The sequence below is a fragment of the Perissodus microlepis genome, chromosome 11, assembly GCF_051167445.1.
Source record: "Perissodus microlepis isolate ML-2025 ecotype Zambia chromosome 11, ASM5116744v1, whole genome shotgun sequence".
Taxonomy (NCBI): Eukaryota; Metazoa; Chordata; class Actinopteri; order Cichliformes; family Cichlidae; genus Perissodus; species Perissodus microlepis.
In genome coordinates, this window is record NC_140471.1 from 37630675 (window position 1) to 37637558 (window position 6884).

At 37.0% G+C, this 6884-nt stretch overlaps 1 long non-coding RNA gene across 1 annotated transcript; it reads left to right on the forward strand.

The window, feature by feature from the left end:
• The first annotated feature begins 811 nt into the window (after positions 1 to 811).
• Positions 812 to 5338, forward strand: LOC146378529 (uncharacterized). Its single transcript, XR_014801570.1, has 3 exons — positions 812 to 999; positions 2156 to 2182; positions 4761 to 5338. It is a non-coding gene; the product is annotated as an uncharacterized LOC146378529 (long non-coding RNA).
• The last annotated feature ends 1546 nt before the right edge of the window (positions 5339 to 6884 follow it).

Sequence of the window (6884 nt, forward strand, 5' to 3'; positions counted from 1 at the left end):
AAATGAAGGACGCATTTGTCGGCCGTATTTGAAAGAGTCGACGAATTGGGACAGCCTTCGTCGACTGGCTGTGACGTAATCGGCCTTCAAATGCGGCCTCCGGAGGATGCAGCCGACATTTTGGGACGCAGCTTCTGACTGAAAGCCGGGAGAAAAAGAGTCACGTGCCTGTACCGGTGTGTTTTTGTGCTGTGGGTTAATTAACAGAAGGCAGAGAGAGAGTGAGGATAAAACACATAATATAAGAATAATAACATCTCTTAACAGGAAGTTTTTTTAATTAGTTAATTTTAGTTTTTTAGTTAAATTTTAAGAACTGTTTAACAAGCACTTGTTTGTGCAGGTTGTTTTTTTAAAATAAAACCTACACCTGCAGCTCTGTTTAGCTTCTCACTTTGTGAAAAATTAACGAAATATAAAAAAGTCCACCTTCAAATAAATAAAATGCAGCAGTGCACCATTAATATTATAAATATGATATGTAGATATTTAAAACAACAGCATTTTAAATGATACTGTGTGCAGGTGATAATATTTTTAGGAAGCAGAATTTGAATGCAGACCAACTCAAATGTTGAAGCCTACAAAAATATCATCCAAGCTTTCATTTATGATTGTTCATGCTTTGAAATTGTGATGTCAGAATTTGATAAAGTGTGCAGTGCTAGGTGTAGCAAATCATTGCTTATTAAATCTACTGTGTTATCTAATGGCACCAAACTAATAGAGCTATCACATAACTAAGAGACGTGTGTGGCTTATTACAAATGGATGAAACCACATATTACCTTAATGAAGACAGTAATCTTTAATAAGGTGTAGAAAAAAGAGGTGAGTTGTTTGTTGCTGTGGTAAACAAAGAAGTGTACTGAATCTTTTGGACTACACAGAGTGATGCAGTATTGACTCTGATGCTGATTTGAGTTGTCTCATTCTGTATTTTTGTGCTTTGTCTTTTGTTACACAGAATGAAAGAGATCTTTGGTTTTGCCTTTGCTGGTAAGTAAACAGTGATTGTAACTGAAGCAGTATGAACCTGGCATTGCGTAGCACATTTGGCAACTTACATGCAGTAGTTTGACTTTTTGTGATATGTTTCCATTTACTGATGGGCAAAAACAAAAAGTCAGGATTTATTACGTGTAGCAGCCAAGCTCCCACACAGGACCTCTGACTGTCCCTGAAAATGTCCCTGAAGTTTAATAGCCCATTTATGTATGATTTAAATTTCTTATGGGTTATCAAATCCAAACATAGCTAAATGTCAGTTGTTCCTTTTCTCCTTATGTTTGTGGATTTAAGTAGCAGACAAAACAATGAAAGTGTTTTAGGGGAGTCAGTATAAGTGGTTGCTCAAACACTTAAGAGCTGCACAGTGATTGATTCATATTGTCTCTCAAATTCTGCTGATGTATTACATTAAAGTCAGAACACTGTAGAAGTATTTTGTACAGTTAAGCAATAATGAAAAACTAAGAGAACCAGAGGTGTGAGTGGACATTGTTAGGTACATTACAGCCAGTGTGTCTAATTGGTTTATTACTTATTTGGTGAATATAATGTGTTTTAAAATTTAAATAGAAAAGTTGCCAAAAAGGTACACTGCAAAATACATAAATATTCCTAGCAACGGGTACAATGAGAGGACTTTTTAGTGTAAAAATTTAAGACATTTAATTTTAATTACAAAACATGGTGCACCTCTGCTATTGTAACATGTCAATATTTAAAGGTATTTTCAGATTTACATATTCATATGAGGTTTTCTGTTGCTTCTGATTTATATAATTACTTTGTATCTAACATTTTTAAAAGTTTTGGTTTTCACACTTTACTAGTACTGACCTGTTGTAGAAAATGTTGGAGCCACAAAGCTTCTGTTTAGGAAATATTTGGTGTACCCTGCACTTGTGCCAACAAATATTGGTACCTATTCTTTGCGTTTCTGTAGTAATAATGCTTTTATTACACTTGCTATAGCCATGTGAGACCCTGCAGTTCAATTATCTCCTCTTTAGACTACAGTAAACTTAAAAAAGCTTAAAGTAATTGAGGATTTTACTAGTTAATTTGTGTCACAGTAAATTGGATTGTGTGAAGACTCAACAGTCTGAATCATCAAACAGTGATCTGATGTATTGTTTCCTTTCTCTAGACTGCTGATCTGATCGTCTCAAGTCTGGTAAGTAAAGGTTTTTCTGAGGTGCAGTGCTGGGAAATGTTTCTCATTATAGGAGATTCAGTGTAGTGCAGTGAGTCAGCACAGCTATTGGTGATCATCAAAAGTCATCAAATCCTAGAAAAGTCTGTGTAAACATTTCCAGACCTACAGAGGTCGGTAGGTTATTGTAGCAGTGCATATTTTTTCACATTAGAGCAGCTCATGAATAGCAGTTTAGGTGCAATTAAGTCTTCAAGTAGGGCCTTGTGGATTTCAAAAGCTTCTTTCCCTTCATTAAATTAAGTCACTGTCTGAAAACTGCTCTTTGAATTAGTCTTTTAATTAAAGATTTTGTTGATGACTGGAAAAAATCTAAAGCACAGATACAGCACTCATTTCTGTATTTTATGATTAAATGATCAACAAAGAAATTATCGTCATACTACATTTTTAATTTGGCCTTTAAATCGGCCATTATAAGTACGTCCTAGATTTAGTGGAGTGCTTATGGCTGTGTATTAAACATGCCCTACATGTGACTGAAATATGTAGAAACAAAGAAACTTTGTAGGAAACATCCATCTCCAAATTTCTCATTTTGCCAAAAGTCATACTGAGTAAAGTATTGTTTACTTTTATGTTAACGGATCTCAAATCCCTGTTTCTGTGTGCCCAGATATTATGATGTACTGTTGTCCCAGGTAAGTACACACAGAAACAGTGATTTGAGAACTTCGGGGATTAAGGAACCTGTGATGTGGCATAAATTTTAAGTAGGTGGCCTGAAACTGTCTGCTTTAACCTCAGTGTGTGGGTTTTATTGGACCATATGATATTTACAGTAGGTTATTGTAGCAGCACATCTTGGTTTAAGTTTATAGACACTGTTTGTTTTTATTGTGTTAATAGAATGTAAAAATTTCTTTAGAATAGTTCCACCACCATTTTTGAGCATTTTCAATCAGTTCAGTCCAATAATTTACTGTGGAACTCTTCAATATGTAAAGCCCTGTATGTACTGTATTTTTCGGATTATAAGGCGTATGCAGCTAACCAAATATTCAGATAAGTCCATCTATTCAACTCATTCACAGTAGGGCTGCCACAAACGATTATTTTGATAGTCGACTAGTCACCGATTATTTTTGCGATTAGTCGACTAATCAGATCATGCATCCGTTAGATGTAAAACGTACAGCTTATTGCACCAGCATGCATCTGCTCTTATATATCTATCATTAGCTTACAGCTTTAAGTGTTTAAGGTATGTGCTAACTAAAAATAAAGACAAGATGATAGTTTATTGAATTTTAATGAAATTTGCAGATTGCCTCGGTGAAGTTTAATAAACTCCTTGCTATCTAAAATATAACGGGACACCGGAGTATATTCTCGAGCATCTCACACTTCTGATAATCAGCTGTCTGCTTGACGTTTATTCAGCTGTGTAAAAACTATAACTTTAATCTCAGCCAAACAGATTTACTTAGGAACAAATAAAATACTAAAAAAAGCCAAACAATAACATTTTTAAGTTATCTAAGTGACTTATATATGTATGTTTAACCTGAGTAGCGAAAGACGGCGGTGGGTTTGAAAACGATTTGCTGGGAGTCCGGTGTTCTCACGGGCTCTAGTGAGCCTCGCCCCCGGCTAGCTATCGAGCTAGTGGGTAACAGACGTCTCCGAAAACGTCGGAGCGCTTTTGAAAATATGTGGTGTCTTGATAAACTGAGCAGATATTTGAGGTTTACACAGCTACATTCTCGCCTGAAAATATGTTAAACGTTTATTTTGTGACCCAGAAAGAATAATAAGAGTAATATTAAAACTAACTAGCTGCCGCCATTGTTGACAACTGCGCTGAGCCGCGCTATGAATTCTGGGACACAGCTTCTTCTTCTTCGGGTTTTAACGGCAGCTGGCATCCTTGTACATGCAGTGCTGCCATCTTCTGTTTCAATCCGTTATTACACTCTTAAATCCTACTACTTATTCCTGCGTCTTTCAGGATCTTACAAAGCTTCAAACATGCGTCGACTATTAAATTAGTCGTCGACGATTTTGATAGTCGACGTAATCGTGACTAGTCGACTAATCGTGGCAGCCCTAATTCACAGTAACTCTCAACATTTTTCAGTGGTAACACAGAACAGTACACTCACTTATTCTGTTCAGTACTCTTCCACAAGTCTATCAAATTCTTCATGGATTGATCGGTTTGAAATCTGCTTCATACGCATGTCTGTAAACAGATGCCAGGTCCTCATACACACACCATAATATTATGTTTAAGCACAATACGAATTACTCCGCAAGGCACCTGACTACTGTAGCTGTAATGCTCCAACAATCCATCAAATGGTGCAGCTTTGTAGCTTTCCAAAGTCATACTAAAACATTTTGACAGTTGTTTGAGTGCCGTGTAGCACATACAATTGGGTTGAGGTCAGTAAGCACAGCCAGAATTAATACATAAGGTAAACTGTTGATTTTTGAGAAAACTAAAGGATTTTAAGTGTGACTTGTAGTCCGAAAAATACTGGAAAGCCATGTTTATTGGAAATATGCCTAATTCCAGTCCCTTTTTGTCTTACAGGTGACCTGCTGCAGAAAACCCTCTCCCTCTATCGTTGACAAGCAATTAACAAGCAATTTCAGTCTGTCCTATCACTCTCCCTCTCCCTGCTCCATCTTTTTTGACAAGAGATTCTATCTTCTATCATTTCTCCGCCATGAGCTCTATCTAATTTTGACAAGCTTAAACCTCTGTGTTGACAAGAAACCAAGTTTGACAAGAAACCAAGGTTGACAAGAAACCAAGTTTTTGGAAATTGAAGTTACCACAACTTCGACGATCTGTTTTCAGAAATCTGAGAGATCTCTGCTCTCACTGCTCCTTCTTTCCTGTCGTTAAACTCTCTCATATCCACTCATTTTGCTGGAAATTACAAGTAAAAAGTTGAATATACAGTACAGTAGAACTCACTGTAGAAACTACTTACAGAGCCCTACATTTGTCACTTTAATTTTGCATTACACTTTGAAATAAACTGTGATAGTTTGGCTTACAAGTGCAATTACTTGGATAAATTATATAAAATATACACCTTTGTTGAGATTTATTTGTAGTAAGATAATCTGGTTATTTTGTAATACATACATTCAGACTGCTGTATTCAGATAAATATTAAATTTGATTCAAATACATTTTTCAAGTCTGTTTCATTGGCTATAACATTTGACTACAAGTTTATACTATTATTATTTAACGACAAACACATTTTTGTCACTCAGTGTAAGTATTCAGTTACAATTGTCATCTAGAGGCTGCCCTGAGAACCCAGACTTCCTGTTTCCTGACTGCTGCAGAACATCCAGCTGAAGAATCCTCATCGCCTGTCATCTGATCACCACACCACCTTATATTCCTTATATTTGCTTTAAAGTTTGGATATCTGAAAGATTTACACAAAGTCTACTTCAAAGCTAAGAGTTTTATTATAGCCTGTTGATTGTTGAGATTTATTCTGCATATTACATTACAGAAGTATAGACCTATTCATTAACCAGTCTGGTTAAAAAAAAAAGAAGTAATAATATACAGTTTTTGAAAAAGCTACAATAAAACTGTTTTTAAAGATCTTTCAATAACTTTTATATTGAGTTTGTATTTAAGTCAGCCTTTTACATCAATTAAACAGTTATAAGAACACTTTAACATTTGTATAGTTTTACATTTATCCATTTAATAGAAACTTGAGGAGTTTTTCAGTGTTTACAGGTTGATTTTTGTTTACATTTGTGTTTAAATACATATAAGCTCCAGTTTGTACTTGCACAAAATGCCAAGGAAAGGTCAAAGGTCACAGTCCCAGAAGCTTAGATGGCAAAAGCAGAAGGAACAGGTAAATGTTTCTCAGACCGGTGAGCAGGTAAAGGTGTCTGTTACAAGTATTCCCAGTCCAGAAGTGCAGCTCAGCGTTCAGACAGCCGCAGTGTCTTATGCAGATGTGGTAAAGAGAGGTGTTTGCTCATCATCTGTGCCAAATGCTAAAGTACAGCAGGTAATCCAGACTGAACCCCAGGTAACTCTGCAAACGCAGCATGATGGAGAAGCTCCAGGACCATCTCATGTACAGGTTACAAACAGTGAAAGTCGTCCACGAGTGAGTAGCGTCTGTGCATCCCGAAGCCAGGCTTCTGCTAAGTATGGAAAGTACCGGAATCAGCAATGCATGGCAAACAGTTTGGTTTTCCTGTCATTCTTACACGAGGATGAATTCATTACCAGAGCAGATCTTAACCGTGTGTTGGACAAAGGCCATGCTGTGTATTCAGATGCCAGAAAGAGGTTTGTGAACAGCGTGTTTCTAGCCTGCGATGAGCTTCCCTCAGTGGTCACCAGCCGCAGACACGGGTATCAAGTAGACATGTCTCAGTTTGCTCGTTATGGCACATTTGACGGTACAGATCATCTTCCGAGCCTTGAACAGGGACTACAGCGTTTGGCTTCAGAGTTTCGCTACGCTTTGCTAGTCATGGGAGGAACAGTCATCGCAGTTTGCAGGCTGACTTCAGGTGAATACGCATATTTTGACCCTCACCCACGTAAGTCTACAGGAATGCCATTGTCGCTAAGTGTAAGTGGTGGAACTGCAGTTGTGTTAAAATTCACACGTCTTAACGACATGATTGACAGGATCAAACGTTTGTACCGAAT